This window comes from Macaca nemestrina, chromosome 15 (assembly GCF_043159975.1).
Source record: "Macaca nemestrina isolate mMacNem1 chromosome 15, mMacNem.hap1, whole genome shotgun sequence".
Classification (NCBI taxonomy): domain Eukaryota; kingdom Metazoa; phylum Chordata; class Mammalia; order Primates; family Cercopithecidae; genus Macaca; species Macaca nemestrina.
The window spans coordinates 6,885,817-6,894,382 of record NC_092139.1 but is presented as its reverse complement, the minus strand read 5'-3'; positions in this window follow the sequence as shown (position 1 = coordinate 6,894,382).

Sequence of the window (8,566 nt, the reverse complement as noted above, 5' to 3'; positions counted from 1 at the left end):
CTGGGAAGGGGATTCTTTCCCTCCAGTTACGGAAGAGACTCCAAATCTCATAGCAACATGGAAGGCGCAAGAACAAGGCCAGGACCCTCCACCCCTGCACACCCTCCGTCCGCTGGTGTTTTGGGGACATCTTGACCCACAACACCTCCCAGCACCCACCAGGACTCTTTTTGCCTTCTGAATGATAAAACCCAATAAGCCATAAAGAAAATAATTATGGATGAAAAGTAAGAAGCCTGTTTCCCAACGGAGTTCTGCCCATGCCCGGATCCTGCCCGGAGCCACTCTTTATGACTGAGTCATAAACACATGGAAACGGGGATTTTAATGAAAAAGAGTCCACTCCAGCACCTTTGGGGAGAAGCTGGGGGGCTGCATTTCAGTCACCGGTCCCTGCCTGACACCCCCAGCCCTGCGTACTTGCTCCCCTGGCTTCTTTTCCCATGGAATGTGTAATAAATAAAAAGCAAATCACACCCTGGTTCCTTGTCTTGCCCTGTGTCTGTCTCCCCAGCACATGCTCCTACAAAAGCTGATGGGCCATGGCTCTGGCCCCTGGAGTCCCCAAGGTAGGACACTGGTTACCTCTGAGACCCTGAGGGCAGTGGGCCTGTGCCCAGCACAGCCACCTCCTCTCTGGAGTTCCCCCATCCACTCCCATGCCATCCCTCTGCCCTGGGAAGTAGGGTCCCCAAAGGTTCCAACAACTGTCCCCACTTGCCTTCTGTCCTCTGCTGGATTACAGAGGAGCGGAGAGGTGAGTGCAGCTCCCACTGAGAGGCTCTTAGCTCATTATCCAGGAGCAGAGGCGGCTTCTCTCCCTGCTGGTTCCCAGCTGCCATCTGTCATGGGCAGGTAATCCAGAGCATGCTGGCCGAAGCTGCTGCAGCCCATGGTGTTCAGCAGAGAAACCATGGGTCTTTAAATCTGATATTCCAAATACAAGCTCTGTGAATGGCTGTTAGCTGTGTCTATACATCCACGTGTCTGTTCCAGTGTGTACATGCATGTGTATGCATGACCAGAGGTGGCTGTGCTGTCTGTGTGTGTGCACACCTGCATGTAAGTACGGGCATTCACATGCATGACTGAGGGTGTGCCGTGGGTGGGCGCGTGGCACGAATGTGAGCTAAAGGATGGCTGTACAGCGATGGGCTGCATCCACCCGTGGGGTGACCAAGTGCCTTCCGAGGAGAGGCTGGGACGAGGAATGTTCCATGAGCCTCAATGGGGTGGGGCTCTTACTAGATTTTATTTCCTTTCCATTCTGAGGCTGAGGGGGGTTTTCAAATCCAGGTTGCAGCTTGGGCTTGGAGAAATATGGAGATGAGATAATTAACTAAACAGTCCCCCAACCACAAGAAGCCGGGCCACTCTTGGCACCTTTTAGGATGGAGAGATAATGGATTGGAACTCTTTGCAGACCCTGATTCGTGTGGTCGGGGCCTAGGGGAGACGTGGGGGAAAAGGGTCAGCTGAGAGAAAGCTTGTAGAGAGAGGTGGGGGTTCCACTTGCAGCCGGCCCCCAACCAGGAAAAGACAGAGCTTCAGAAAATCCCTGGAGGGGACCTCTGCACAGAGTGTGGGAGCTTGTGGGGCAGCCTTCTTTGCAGCTCTCAAGAGCTGTCCTGCTGACAGGGAGAAAGCCTGGGTCTGTGTGGTCCATGGTTGAATATGACTGGAACCCACATGGGTACAGAATCATCCTTACGGAAACTCAGTCACCTGGAATTGGGTCTGAAACAAGGTATGGGAGAAAGAAGAGGCAAACAAGGAAGGAAGGAAGAAGAAGTGAGGGAGGGAAGGAGGAAAGAAGGAAGGAGGAGGGAGGGAAGAAGGAAGGAAGGAAGGAAGGGGAAAGGAGGGAGGGAGGGAGTAAGGAAAGAAGGAAGGAAGGAAGAAGAAGGGAAGGAGGGAGGAAGGAAGAAAGGAAGGGGGGAAGGAGGAAGGAAGGAAGGAGGAGGGAGGGAAGGAGGAAAGAAGGAATGAAGGAGGAGGGAGGGAAGGAAGGAGGAAGGAAGGAGGAGGGAAAGAGGAAGGAAGAAAGAAATAGGGAGGGAAGGAAGGAGGAAGGAAGGAAGAAGGAAGGAAGGAGGAGGGAAAGAGGAAGGAAGAAAGAAATAGGGAGGGAAGGAAGGAGGAAGGAAGGAAGAAGGAGGGAGGGAAGGAGGAAGAAAGAAGGAGGGAGATAAGGAAGGAAGGAAGAAAGGAGGAAGGAAGGAAGAAGGAGGGAAGGAAGGAGGAAGAAAGGAAGAAAGGTGGAGGGAGGGAAGGAGGAAGGAAGAAAGGAGGAGGGGGGAAGGAGGAGGAAGGAAGGAAGAAGGAGGGAGGGAAGGAGGAAGGAAGGAAGAAGGAGGGAGGGAAGGAGGAAGGAGGAAGAAGGAGGGAGGGAAGGAGGAAGGAGGAAGAAGAAGGGAGGGAAGGAGGAAGGAAGGAAGAAGGAGGGAGGGAAGGAGGAAGGAAGGAGGAGGGAGGGAGGGAGGGAAGGAGGAAGGAGGAAGAAGGAGGGAGGGAAGGAGGAAGGAAGGGAGAAGGAGGGAGGGAAGGAGGAAGGAGGAAGAAGGAGGGAGGGAAGGAGGAAGGAAGGGAGAAGGAGGGAGGGAAGGAGGAAGGAGGAAGAAGGAGGGAGGGAAGGAGGAAGAAGGAAGAAGGAGGGAGGGAAGGAGGAAGGAAGGAGGAGGGAGGGAAAGAGGGAGGGAGGAAGGAAGAAGAAGGGATGGAAGGAGGAAGGAAGGAAGAAGAAGGGATGGAAGGAGGAAGGAAGGAAGAAGGAGGGATGGAAGGAGGAAGAAAGGAAGAAAGAAGGAGGGAGTGAAGGAGGAAGGAAGAAGGAGGGAGGGAAAGAGGGAGGAAGGAAGGAAGAAGGAGGGAGGGAAGGAAGGAGGAAGAAAGGAAGAAAGAAGGAGGGAGGGAAGAAAGGAGGAAGGAAGAAAGAAGGAGGGAGGGAAGGAGGAAGAAAGAAGGAGCAAAGGAAGGAGGAAGGAAGAAGGAGGGAGGGAAGGAGGAGGGAAGAAAGAAGGAGGGAGGGAAGGAGGAAGGAAGAAAGGAAGAACAAGGGAGGGAAGGAGGAAGGAAGGAAGAAGGAGGGAGGGAAGGAGGAAGGAAAGAAGAAGTAGGGAAGGAAGGAGGAAGGAAAGAAGAAGGAGGGGGAAGGAGGAGGGAGGGAAGGAGTAAGGAAGGAAGGAAGAAGGAGGGAGAGAAGGAGGAAGGAAGGAAGGAAGAAGGAGGGAGGGAAGGAGGAAGGAAGGAAGAAGGAGGAAGGAAGGAAGAAGGAGGGAGGGAAGGAGGAAGGAAAGAAGAAGTAGGGAAGGAAGGAGGAAGGAAGGAAGAAGGAGGGGGAAGGAGGAGGGAGGGAAGGAGGAAGGAAGAAAGGAAGGAAGGGAGAAGGAGGGAGAGAAGGAGGAAGGACATATAGGAGAAAGGAAATGAGGGAGGAAAGAAGTGGTGCAGGGAGAGGAAACTGTAGGTAGATGATAGATAGGCCTTCCCTGTGAGGTAGTAAAAAGCCTGTCACTGGAAAGATTCAAGCAAAGAGTTTTTAGGGAAGGCTTTCAAGGATCAGACAGGAGGTTGGGCTAAGACCATCAGGAAGCCTGATTCCAGCCTGTCTCAATATTCTTAAAGGCATGATTTTATCACCAATGGATATAATTGATTCAGTCCATGCCGGGCCCGTGCTCAGCACCCTTGTGCATTATTTTATTTAATCCTCTCAGCAACCTTATAATGGAGGTATTATTAGTATTGCCTTCACTTCATAGTGAGGCCCAGCCTGGTTAAGTCACCTGCCTGGGTCACCCGCAGCCAGGCTCACTGGGTCCCCAAGTCCAGGTGCACTGTGATCCCGACACCCAGAGACACAGTTACCACTGTTCACAACCAGGGGCAAGCCCACCCCTTGCCTATAATCTTCCTGGATAGGGGACATCACGTTGTGCAGACCCCGGGGAGCCTGGCAGTGAAGCACCTGGTATCCTGGGTGTCTGAGGACAAAGGCAGTTGAACGGAGCAACCCTGAACTGTTTCTAGGATATCCACAAGCTAAAGCAGCCTGATGGTTAGAGCCACCTTTTCCCCTGGGCAGGCAGGAAAGGCCCACAAGACACATGAAAAGTGAGGGATCCTTGACTCCACAAGCCCATGGATCTTCACTAACATCGTGGGCCGCTGGACAGAGGGTGTGACTTCCCGAGGGGTGGGCTTCCGGCCCCAGCTGCCAGCTGTGAACTTGGAAACCTCACTGTGGACACCTGATGTGGGCTCACACCTGAATACGTTCCTGACACCTGCCCCAGCCCTGGGGGTCAGCATCTCCACCCAGAGAATCTTCCTTCAGGACCCTAAATCTCCCTTCAGGACCCTAAATCTTTTTGGGGGCCCTAAATCTTTCTTCAGAACCCAAAATCTTCCCTCACGGCCCTAAATCTTCCTTCAGGACCCTAAATCTTTTTAGAGGCCCTAAGTCTTCCTTTGGGGCCCTAAATCTTCCTTTGGGGCCCTAAATCTTCCTCCGGGGCCCTAAATCTTCCTTCATGTCCCTAAATCTTCCTTCGGGGCACCAGGCGTTCCCCTCCTGCCAATACATCCTTCCCACTTTAGAATATCTGGGTTCTCCAGGGACACCCTGGGGTAAAAAGGTGAACTGTCAGGCGAGTCTAGCCAGTCCTGGTGCTGGCTTCCCTTCATTCAGCCCCTGTGGAGCGCTAGAGGAGGCCCTGTTACTGAGTCACAGTGAAGCCCTGGCTGGCACTGTTTGGTGCAAGGGCCTGTGGCGCCGTGAGGGTGGATGGTGACATCCTGCTGGCTGTGCCCCATATGCTGGGCTCCAGCTCACACTGGCATGGGCAGTACAGGCAGGACACTGCCCAGCTCCCTTAGCACCTTTGGAATTTCCAAGTAGAAAGCTCTGGACTTGTTCAGCCGTAGCCCCTGCAAAGCCTTCCTTTTGTTTGTGACAACCAGCTGAATCCGTGAGGTTGGTTCTCCTCTATCTGCTCACATTCAAGGTCAGCAAAGGCCATGTTTCGTGGTTAAAGGACCCCAGCGAGATCTAAGGGGCACTAGCCCTCTCTGCTCCAGCAAAGCTGGAGGCCAAAGAGGATTGTTCTCTCCTTTGAATCACATTTTCTTGGTTGGAAGACGAACGAACAGTTGATTTCTGAGTTAGGATTCTGCCAGGGCAGACACAGGGCAGGTTGTGGAGTTCATGGAATGAGCATCGGTGCCAAGGCTGACCCCTTACCCAGCTCTCCTCTGACTTGCCTTCATTGTCCGCGGGCTAGAGACCCGCGGACCAGAGATGGGCCTCATGGCAAGCAGCAGCACGGCCAGGCAGGAACTGATACCTTCACCGACAGTCAGGAAGCAGTGGCACGTGCCCCAGCTGTTCCTCTGTGGGCCACCTGGAGATGGCCCAACACAGGTCTCCAAAGGCCCCCCGGCGGAGGGAGCCCCACAGGCCCACAGCTGACCAGCCCAGGAAGCGCCCTTCCTTCAGCTCTCTCCTTTCTCTATACATCTTTCTCCACTTCCTGGGTGACCTTCCTAAAACCATCTGCACCCGAGCCTTGGCTCGAGCTCTGCTTTCAGGGAAACCCAGACTAAGACCTCTGCCTCCTTACAGTGGGTTTCTCAGCTGCAGAACTATTGACATTGGGGCTGGTAACCCTGTTGGCGGCTGCCCCATACATTACAGGACCCTGGCCTCCCCCACCCAGATGCCAGTAGCAGCCCCCACTATTTGGGACAACCGACATGTCTCCAGACACTGGCAAATGCCTCCTGGGGGCAAAATCGCTGTGGTAGAGAAACACTACCGTAGAAGAACCAGAAACTCAAAGGCCAGGCGGTCACATGAAGAAGCCAGGAGGCCCAGGGAGTGTTGGGGACTGTGGGGAACGGGGAGGATACCTCAAGTTTCTCACTCCCTAGTTTCTCACACCACTCTGCCTGCTGCCGCCTTGCCGGGATATAGCCCTGGGGCTGTCTGATCCCACCCCAACCGAATTCTATTTTCAGAAGAAGCCAGAGACTGCGGGTTAATGTGATTTTTTTTTTTCTGATTTTGAAAACTCGGCTGGCAAACACACAGACACACACACACACACACACAGACACACACACACACACACCTGAGGACCAGCTTTGGCCCTCAGCCCAGGGGGCCCTGCCCCACTACAAACGCCCAACTCCGGACTCTGACCCCAGGCTTCTGGCGTCAGGCTTTCCTTTCTCAGGGAGCCAGGCCCGTTGGGGCATGGGACAGGCAAATCTCTTTCTTCTTCTTGGGGCATTTCCAGGGATCTCCCAAGAACTCCGAGGCCTGGTGACCCTAGAGCATGGACAGCTGGAGAAATGTTGGAAAACCATGTCCTGGGAAGCTCAGGCTGCATCCGGGAATGTGGCTGTGAGCTGGGCCTCCCCACTGGCCCCAGGAGGGCTGTCAGTGTCCTGTAGACTTTGGGGGAATCTTCACACCAAGTCCTTAGCTCCTTACACAGAAGCTGTCACCTGGCTTACTGGGTCAACCCAGTCCCCAGTGAGCTAAAATCCAACAAGAGCCTAAGGGCCAAATTGCATTAAAAATGTGAGCAAAGCCCTTTCTCCAGGCTCCATCTCCCTTTACGCCTCCCACCCGCTACCACTCTGCCCCAACAGGCCGCAGCCCCAGGGACTGCAGTTAGAAAACCTGAATTCAAACACCGACTTGCACCAGCTCGCTTTGACTTTGGCAAGCCTCTGAAACCTCCGTTTTTTTTTATTGAGGAGGTCAAGGGCAGCATTGCCTGAGCACCTACTGTGTACCTAGTACTGTGCTTAGTGTTTGACAGTGTTCATTTTACCTGCCAGAGCATGGGCTCCCCAAAGGCCAGGAGTGAGTCTGGTTTCTGGAACAGGACTGTCTCCCCAGCACCTAGACCTGGGCACATAGCAGACAACCAAGGAATGCCCATCAACGAGAGGAGGCCTCACCTCATGGCGGCCATGTGGGGCAGGAATGGCGGTAATCCCCTCTAACCAATGGAAAAGCTAAGCCTCAGAGACAGTGAGTGTCTTTCCCGAGGTCACACAGCTAGTAGGTAGGTGAGCTAGGACTTGCAGCCCCGGACTGCATGCCTTTCAGATATGTCGTCTTAGCCACTCTTCCCTGCCACTACCGCCTCCCAGGTTTGCTGGAGGATTACATGCTGAGCTGCTCACATGCTGAACTGTTCACCTGCTGAGCAAGCAAGCATCAAACGCCCATGGAATACAAGGTATTCCTAGGGACCTAGACCTAGAAAGATGTGCTTTTTCTGTTAGTCTGTGGCCCTTCCAGGGTGGAGATGGAGCACGACACCTGGTGAAGAGCACTGACTTGCAGCCTTCCAGAATTTTCCTGTGTATGAGTTTCTTCTTGCCATTGTAACAACAGACCACGACTTAGCTTAAAGCAACACACATTTCCTCTTTTACAGTTCTGGAAGCTGGAAGTCTGAAATGGAGTCTCATCAGGCTAAAATTCTGTTGGCAGGGCTGTGTTCCTTCTGAGGCTCTAAGGGAGAAATCCGTTTCCCTGTCTTTTCCAACTTCTAGAGTTTGCTTGCACTACTTGGCTCATGGCCCCTCCTCTATCTCCAAACCCAGCAAGCTCATCACTCCAACCTCTGCTGCCATTCCAACATCTCTCTCTGACATTGACCACCTGGCCCACCACTTCTGTTATTAAGACCCCTGTGATTACACTGGACTCACCTAGATAATCCAGGAGAGTCTCCCCCTCCCGCTCCTTACCCTAATTACACCTGCAAGGCCCCCTTTGCCTTGTAAGGTTACATAGTTACAGTTTTGGGGATCAGAATGTGGACATCTTTGGGGACGGTCTTAGTGCACTTTGCTATAAAGGAATACCTGAAGGTAGATAATTTACAAAAAAAAAAAAAAAGAGGTTTATTGAGCTCATGGTTCTGCAGGCTGTACAAGAAGCATGGCACCAGCATCTGCTTCTGGGGAGGCCACAAGTTGCTTCTACTTATGGCAGAACGGGAAGGAGAGCTGGTGTGTGCAGAGATCACACAATGGTGGATGCAGCAGGAATTATTGCAATTCTCCACCTAGTCAATGGAAAAGCAAGAGAGACAGTGAGCAGTAGCAATGGGTGGAGGTGGTCCTACACTCTTTTCAGCAACTAGTGCTCATGGGAACTAACAGAATAGAACTCACTCCCCGAAGAAGGGCGTTGTCCCCATGACCCAAAGACCTCCCACCAGGCCCCACCTCCAACACCGGGAATCAGATTTCAACACGAGACTTGGGGACAAACTAGCATGTCCAAACCACAGCTAGACCATGACTCCTCCTAGCACATCGAGTTTGTGGGGTTGTATTAACAGAATTGCAATATGGCTTAGTTGGCTCAGGCTGCCATAAAAGAATGCCATAGGCTGGGTGGCTTAAACCACAGAAATGCATTTTTTCCTGGTTCTGGAAGCTGGAAGCCCGAGATCAGGGGGCCAGCATGGTTGGGTCCTGGTTTGCATGTGGCTGCCCCTCAGTGTGTGCTCATATGGCCTTTCCTGGATCTGTG